The sequence below is a fragment of the Tiliqua scincoides genome, chromosome 5, assembly GCF_035046505.1.
Source record: "Tiliqua scincoides isolate rTilSci1 chromosome 5, rTilSci1.hap2, whole genome shotgun sequence".
Lineage (NCBI taxonomy): Eukaryota > Metazoa > Chordata > Lepidosauria > Squamata > Scincidae > Tiliqua > Tiliqua scincoides.
In genome coordinates, this window is record NC_089825.1 from 91,863,651 (window position 1) to 91,871,095 (window position 7,445).

At 43.8% G+C, this 7,445-nt stretch overlaps 1 pseudogene; it reads left to right on the top strand.

The window, feature by feature from the left end:
• The first annotated feature begins 5,277 nt into the window (after window positions 1–5,277).
• On the top strand, window positions 5,278–5,397 carry LOC136654447 (5S ribosomal RNA; annotated as a pseudogene).
• Window positions 5,398–7,445: the final 2,048 nt, after the last annotated feature.

A 7,445-nucleotide genomic window follows, 5' to 3' on the forward strand; every position in this document is an offset into this window, starting at 1 on the left:
CATCCTGGGAGATGTAGTCGCCCTCGAAGGCATTCTTCAGGCACTGCGGATGAGAATGGACTATAATTCCCAGAATGCCACCGGTCGGCTTGGGTAAGCGGAGCGCTAGGGGTCATGGGAAATGTAGTACTGGGGGAATGGTACCCCTCCGGCGGCCCGGATGAGGATGACCGCTCCCGCTGTGCTAAGAGAGATCAAGTGTGTGTATGTGTATGTATGTATATATGTATGTTTGTATATGTGTATATATGCGTGTGTGTGTGAGTATATATATATATATATACACACACACACACGTATGTATGTATGTATACATATATGAAATACTCCCTGACAAGCAGCAATTCAACAGATGGAGTTGCAGGCTTCACCGATTGCATTTCTACCTGTTGACGAAGGTTTATGGCACAAAAATGTGTGATTCACTTGCACTTTTATGTGCACTGCTTTACAGCATTATAACCTTTTTATCACCAATGGAGAAAGTGAGGCACAACATCGTTGGTTTTTTTAATACGCAGAAGTGGGGCTTCCACCCCTTTTGACAGGCACAAGTTCAACAGGTTCAGCCTCCACTATACAGACAACAGCAGTAGATAATGTTGCACATGTTAGCTTTGCCTTTTGTGTGCAACCATTTAAAAACAGTCGAATCTCAACTCTAAACATGTCACAGCAAGGCATATTCAAACATGTTTGTTGTTGGCCTTTGTGAAACTCTGTTAGAAAACCCAGTTTCAGTTCTGACATGGTGCAGCCATCAGCTACTCAGGCACCTTAGGCAAAAATGCTGCACACTCTTAACTTGGGGTTAAGGACATTCTGTACTCACTGTGGTTTACTTCTAAACAAACTCACAAAAGGATACAGCAATTGGATACAGCAGTGTTTCTTAAAGATTGGTTCAATGATCCCTTTTTCATTCTCTGGCCAAGCATGTGCTTTTCAAGTCAGGAGAGCTAGGACAGACAAAAGAAAGTATTTCTTTAATTAGTCTGTGGAACTCCTTGCCACTGGATGTGGTGATGGCGCCTGGCCTGGATGCCTTTAAAAGGGGATTGGACAGATATCTGGAGAAAAAGTCCATCACAAGTTACAAGCTGTGATGGGTATGTGCAACCTTCTGGTTTTGGAGGTAGGCTACCTCAGAATGCCAGGTGCAAGGACACCAAGATGCAGGTAACTTGTTGTCTGGTGTGCTTTCTGGTGGGCCACTGTGAGATACAGGAAGCTGGACTAGATGGACCCTGGGCCTGATCCAGCAGTACTCTTCTTATTGTTCTTTTTTGCTGTTTCTCTGAAACAACTTTTGGAGGGTCTCCCCCCTGCCCTGAATAAAAGGAGTCTCTAAATCTATTCCTGTTTTATTTCTGCGCTGACTCCAATCTACTTCCAGCACTATTGCCCCAGACATGGAGGATTCCAAACAAAACCGGAAGCGAAGGTTTCACAGAACGTTTGCATTTTCTGTAACTCTTGGGTTCAGTTGCGAGTCCAGCGGGGGACGACGACGACTCCGTTCTGCTCCACAATGCATTGCCAATGGAGGTTTGTGCTGTGGGATTATGGGAGATGTAGTTCTCCGCCTGAATTCTTTCGGGGTGGGGCTTTACGCAACCCCATACCCAGGAGCAATGTCGTATCCATAGAGATAGGGAAAATGTCATGTCGTCATCAGGGGAGCCTGGCATACCTCTGGTGATGTCACAGGCGCTTTCAACTTTCTGGATTTGTTGTTGTTCTTGCAACAGCAACAAAATATCCCTCCTGATGGGGATCTTTTATTGTCTCAGGCACTGATTTTACCCCTACACAAGAAGAGCCAAATTCTGTGCATGTCTACTGTTGTATAGTGGGTTCATGCGAATAAAGGAAGGCATAGTGATAACAGCTCAATGCATTTATTCCATTTTCAGAACAGAACCTAGCAAAATACAAGGCAAACCCCTGGCTTTTTATAGCCTTTAACTCCGCCCAGACTTCCTGTGATTGGTGCAATTGAAACCTTAATTAGAGGGCCAATTGGATGGTAGGATTTTGATCCATCACCCGATTGGCCAGCCATAAGCCTGGGCCAATCAGTTATGTAGGATTTTGATCCTACATAATTTACATACATAACATCTACTCAGAAGTAAGTCCCATTATAGTCAATGGGGCTTACTCCCAGGAAAGTGTGGATAGGATTGCAGCCTCCAAACCCTAATCCAGGCAGGCAGATCTTGCAAACACTTGTTGTAGGGAATACTCTACTTCAGTGTTTCTCAAACTGTGGGTCGGGACCCACTAGGTGGGTCACGAGCCAATTTCAGGTGGGTCCCCATTCATTTCAGTATTTTATTTTTAATCGACTTGATGCTGCCATGGCTCCAGGAGTAACTTTCACACACCAATGCTGAGCTCAGAACCAGGAATCACATGCCCTCCATCAATCCCTCTTTTCTGATGCTTCTCGGTGAAATAATATCCCTGTCTGTCTCTTGTTTTGCCTTTGTGGGGCATACTGGGGATGACTTTTAAAAATAAATGCACACACACACAATGTGGACACAACCAGTGTTTTTCCATTTCAGCTCCTCTCCAAATCTCTTGAACAATTCTCAAACGTTTTAGCACTGAGACCTAGTTGGGACTCACCAGAAGTTATGTCATCAACCTGGAAGTGATGTCATAGCCAGAAGTGACATCATCAAGAAAGAACATTTTTAACACCCCCTATACAACAAAATCAAATCAATTAATTAAAGTTTAAAAATTTATTTAAAATAAAGAACCCTCTTCCTGTCCCTCTAAGCAGTTGTTTAAAAAAAAAAATTCACCAACCATCTGAAAGACTGCAATCCTATCCACACTTACCCAAGAGTAAGCCCCATTGGCTATCATTGTTAAACCATTTCTACCCATATATGCAAGAGGGATCAAATGTGTACACCTGTGGGCTGGGCAGAAATGGCATTAAAAGCATATGTACATAGTAGTTTGTTAAAAGTAAAGATCCCAAATTTTCCCAAATGCAGTCACATACCATGGTAGCATCAAGTCTAATATATTAAAAATAAAATACACATTGAAATGGAGACCCACCTGAAATTGACTTGTGGCCCACCTAGTGGGTCCTGACCTACAGTTTGAGAAACTCTGCTCTAGAAGCTGAACCTTGACTTAAGTGTGCACGTGTATAAAATGCAGTTGCATGGATCCCAAATGACAAGGCACCGCATCTGCTCCCATAACATGCATATGTAGAGTCCCTGCTTCAGATCTCCTTTACTGTGAAGTAAATGAAGCAGAGAAGAACCTTTAGCAGTGTGGAATTTATCTGGAAATTTATATGTATCTGGGAATTTATGTTCACAGTTTGTGAACAATGATTCTTACAGCACAATCTTATGCATGTCTACTCAAAAGCAAATCCAGTGGAATCTATTCCCAGGTAAGTATGTATAGGATTGCAACCCTAGTGTGAAAATTGCTGCTTCAAGCACACAAGGGCTTCCCTATTATTATTCTTTGTGAAATACTGTATTGGAGAATATGCAGTTGCCAACCCAAAAGAAAAAGTTTGTGGAGGAAAAAATGGCTGTAGGGATAAGGCTTGATGGGAATCCACTTTGGGGAGTTGGGAGTGGACCTTGGCTTACTACTTTTCTTCCTCTTTCAGTCAGGTTCTTCTATAAAACTAATTGTTGACCAGGAAGCTCCAACTGGACCAGTACCTAACAGAGGCCTTTGCTATGGTCCAATTATCTAGGCTCCCCAATGTCTTGTTCCTTGAGCTCACCTAGTTTCATTCAAATCTCTTAGAGCTCTGAATCCTACCACTGATCCAAATTTAGGAAAATAGGCTCTCTGGAGTATTGACTGTGCTGTATATGGATCCAAGTAACTGGGGAAAGAGGCACTTTTTCAGTTGGTGCTCCTCTTACATTTAGCAGAGGGAGAGCAACTCTCCCTCTTCACCCCAGAACAGTGTCTTTTCTAGTGGCTTTTTGTTGGTGTTCTTCAGCATTTATTTATTTATTTATTAGTTTGAGCCCTTTGGGAGCAAGGAACCATTTAGTTATTTGATTTTCTCAGTAAACCACTTTGTGATCTTTTTTGTTGAAAAATATTCTTCTTCTTCTTCATCCATCAATTCACCCATACGGGATTGTATTCAAATAATGTGAATCCTAATCAAACACCACTGAAATCAATGAGAGAACTTAGTTGTAACTCCTAACAGCCCAATCCTTCGTAACTCCCCATGCAGCAATGCTGCAGCGCCAGTGGGATGCATGCTGTGGGGGAGTTTCAGGCTATGGTCTTGTCAAACAATATTTAACAAGGGAATATTTGTTCCCTAGCCCAGGGTAAGCCCTCGCTGCCCCACTTGGGTCTACTTCACCCTGCACCAGCTATAGCTGGCACAAGTACTAGTGAACTTAGGAAGGCAGATCAAGGCTAGGAAGGTGTGCTTATTGGCAGTGCTTCTGCCTCCTTCCCAGCCTCAATCAGCCCTCCTTCCTGTCCCTATGTCTTCCCTGTTCCTCCCCCTACCCACCTCCCTCCAGACCCCCCGCACTGACTTACTGTCGCTGGGGACAAGCTCCCCTGTCTGTTGGTGCATGGACCTGGCCTTGCCAAATGGTGTGTTGCACTTTGTGACAGCCTTAAAGACCATAAACTGCTGGAATGTTAGTTCTAGCAGCACAAGGTCCTATTAGGATTAGGCCATAAATCTCTTTCATTTCAATGGCGCTTAGTCAGTGTTCATTTTCTTTGCATACAGCCCAGAAACCATAATGTAATATTAAGCAGCAGAGGAGGTGCCTGTAAATATACAGGACTTAATCTCATCCCCAGAACCAGTTTTCAGTGCCAGAGCTTGGCTCTGAAACATGGGGAATAATTAGAATGGATTTGACTGAAGATTAATTATTTAAAACTATAGTCATGATTTGACCTTATGAATTTTAATCAGTTAACTAATCAATTAAATTTGCATACAATTGCACAATTCTCAAGGAGAAATATCATTTTTCTTCATTTTTACATGAGTCATACAGATGTCACAGCAGTCAACATCATAGAGGAGGCATTCCCTCCTGTGTAAAAGGGATGCATTCTCTAAATACAGTAGTATCTACTGCCTGTAGTTTTTGGACATACTTATACCAAAATTATTAAGATTTTTAAATATATATAATCTACTGCTCAATTCATCAGGGATACCTTTATAAGCAATCAAAAGTTTTTTGTTTTTTTTTAAATGATTAATCTTTCCAATTAACTAAATGTTGCAGCAACTGTTATCCTGCACATGCCTGATCTCGTCTGATCTCGGAAGCTAAGCAGGGTTAGGCCTGGTTAGTACTTGGAAGGGAGACCGCCTGGGAATACTGGGTGCTGTAGGCTTATACCATAGTCTTTCGAGACTGAAGGTTGCCCACCACCACCAAATGTTGCAGCTCTAGTAGTAACTGGGATGAAGGGAGCCCATTTGCCACCTTCCCAGGGTCCAAATTCTGCATTGACCTGTAAACAGGTAGCCTTTCTGAGGATACCGGGGCTGCCTGTTGCAGCTCCGGAGACATTTTTTAAATATGCTTTGGGCATAGCTGTTTTATGTAATAGGCCAAGGACAGGGTGAGAGAGATGGGCATGAGTTTGAGGAAGGTGCCTGTCACCTCTGAGAGGCAAGAATATGGGTTGGACTTTGCTGTTACTCAGCAGCCCAACTTCCGCAGTGGCCAAGTCCAGACAAATTCTGCTTTCCTACTATGTGCCCTCAGGAGGTTGTCTTTGATGTGTGACAGACACAAATACCAAGCCTGAGGTACTGGAGGCTTTGTCTTGTCCTGTCTATTTGGATTGCTTTCACTATATCTGGCCTGCCAAAGCACAGGGTGCGGCATGGGGAAGTGAGTTGATTCCCTGCCCATTCCAGATACTGAAAGCCTGTTGGGAAAGGTTGAATCCTGAGCTGATGTCAAAGAGTGTCACATTTAGGGCTAGAAAGCTTGGCATTTAAATTGCAACTCAGACGTGAAGTTCACTGGGTTAGTGTGGGCTGATTACTATATCTCAGCCAAGGCCCGTGAGAGGGGAGTGCAGGGGGTACATTGTACCCAGGCCTGGGGTCAGAAAGGGACCCAGGAGCCAAAGAAGGAGGCCAGAAAATTTCCTGGGACCTTACATTTTCTGATCTTAGGGCCCATGAAAAGGGGGTGCAGAGGATATATCATATCCAGGCCTATGGTCAAATAGGGCGCCCAGGAGCCAAAGGAGGAGAGCTGGACATTTTCTGGGATCCCAGAAAATGCTTGCATATATTGTGTGAAGACTGGCATTCACATTTTGTATTCACAGAATTTTATATACTGTATCGTGATTTGTAGGCATTCTGATCCAATGATCATATCAAATTATGATCCAAGGGAAGGAGCCCAAAAGAAACTTTGTAGCCCCTGATAAAATTCCTTTCCAAGGTCCTGCTCTCAGTCTACATATCTTGCAGAGTTGTTATTAAGATAAATGGGGGAGGGGTGGAGAGATGGGATAATAATACAGGTGGGGCCTTGTTATTCAGGGGGGATCTGTTCTTGGACCTCCCACAGATACCAAAAACTGGACTGGATAATGAAATCCGTGGTTTTCACCCTTTAAATGTTTTGGGTTTTTTTTGGTCAACAAGGCCATTCTGAAGCTCGCAGAGGCCATGGGCAGATGCACAGCTCCAGTCGCCTCCAGAGGGCTCAGGTGGGGCCACACCTGGCTCAGAGCAGGTCTGGGGGACCCACGTTGAGCCAGATACACAATCTGCAGACACAGAGGCTCCATCTGTATAATTAATGAATAAACAATTGAGGAAGGATAGAGTGCCACCTAGCATTGGTCATTCAGCCTTGAATTTAACCCATTTATCTCCAGCCCACAGGTGTACACATTTGATCCCTGTTGCATATATTGGGCAGAAATGGCTTAAACAATGTAACCTGGATGCAGATTTCCCGATTCACAACTATCTCCATGTTTTCAGGCTTTTCTTTTAAGGCCAAGTTATAACAAGATGGTTGTCATAAGAACATAAGAACATAAGAACAGCCCCACTGGATCAGGCCATAGGCCCATCTAGTCCAGCTTCCTGTATCTCACAGCGGCCCACCAAATGCCCCAGGGAGCACACCAGATAACAAGAGACCTCGTCCTGGTGCTCTCCCCTACATCTGGCATTCTGACTTAACCCATTCCTAAAATCAGGAGGTTGCGCATACACATCATGGCTTGTACCCCATAATGGATTTTTCCTCCAGAAACTCATCCAATCCCCTTTTAAAGGCGTCTAGGCTAGACGCCAGCACCACATCCTGTGGCAAGGAGTTCCACAGACTGACCACGCGCTGAGTAAAGAAATATTTTCTTTTGTCTGTCCTAACCCGCCCAACACTCAATTTTAGTGGATG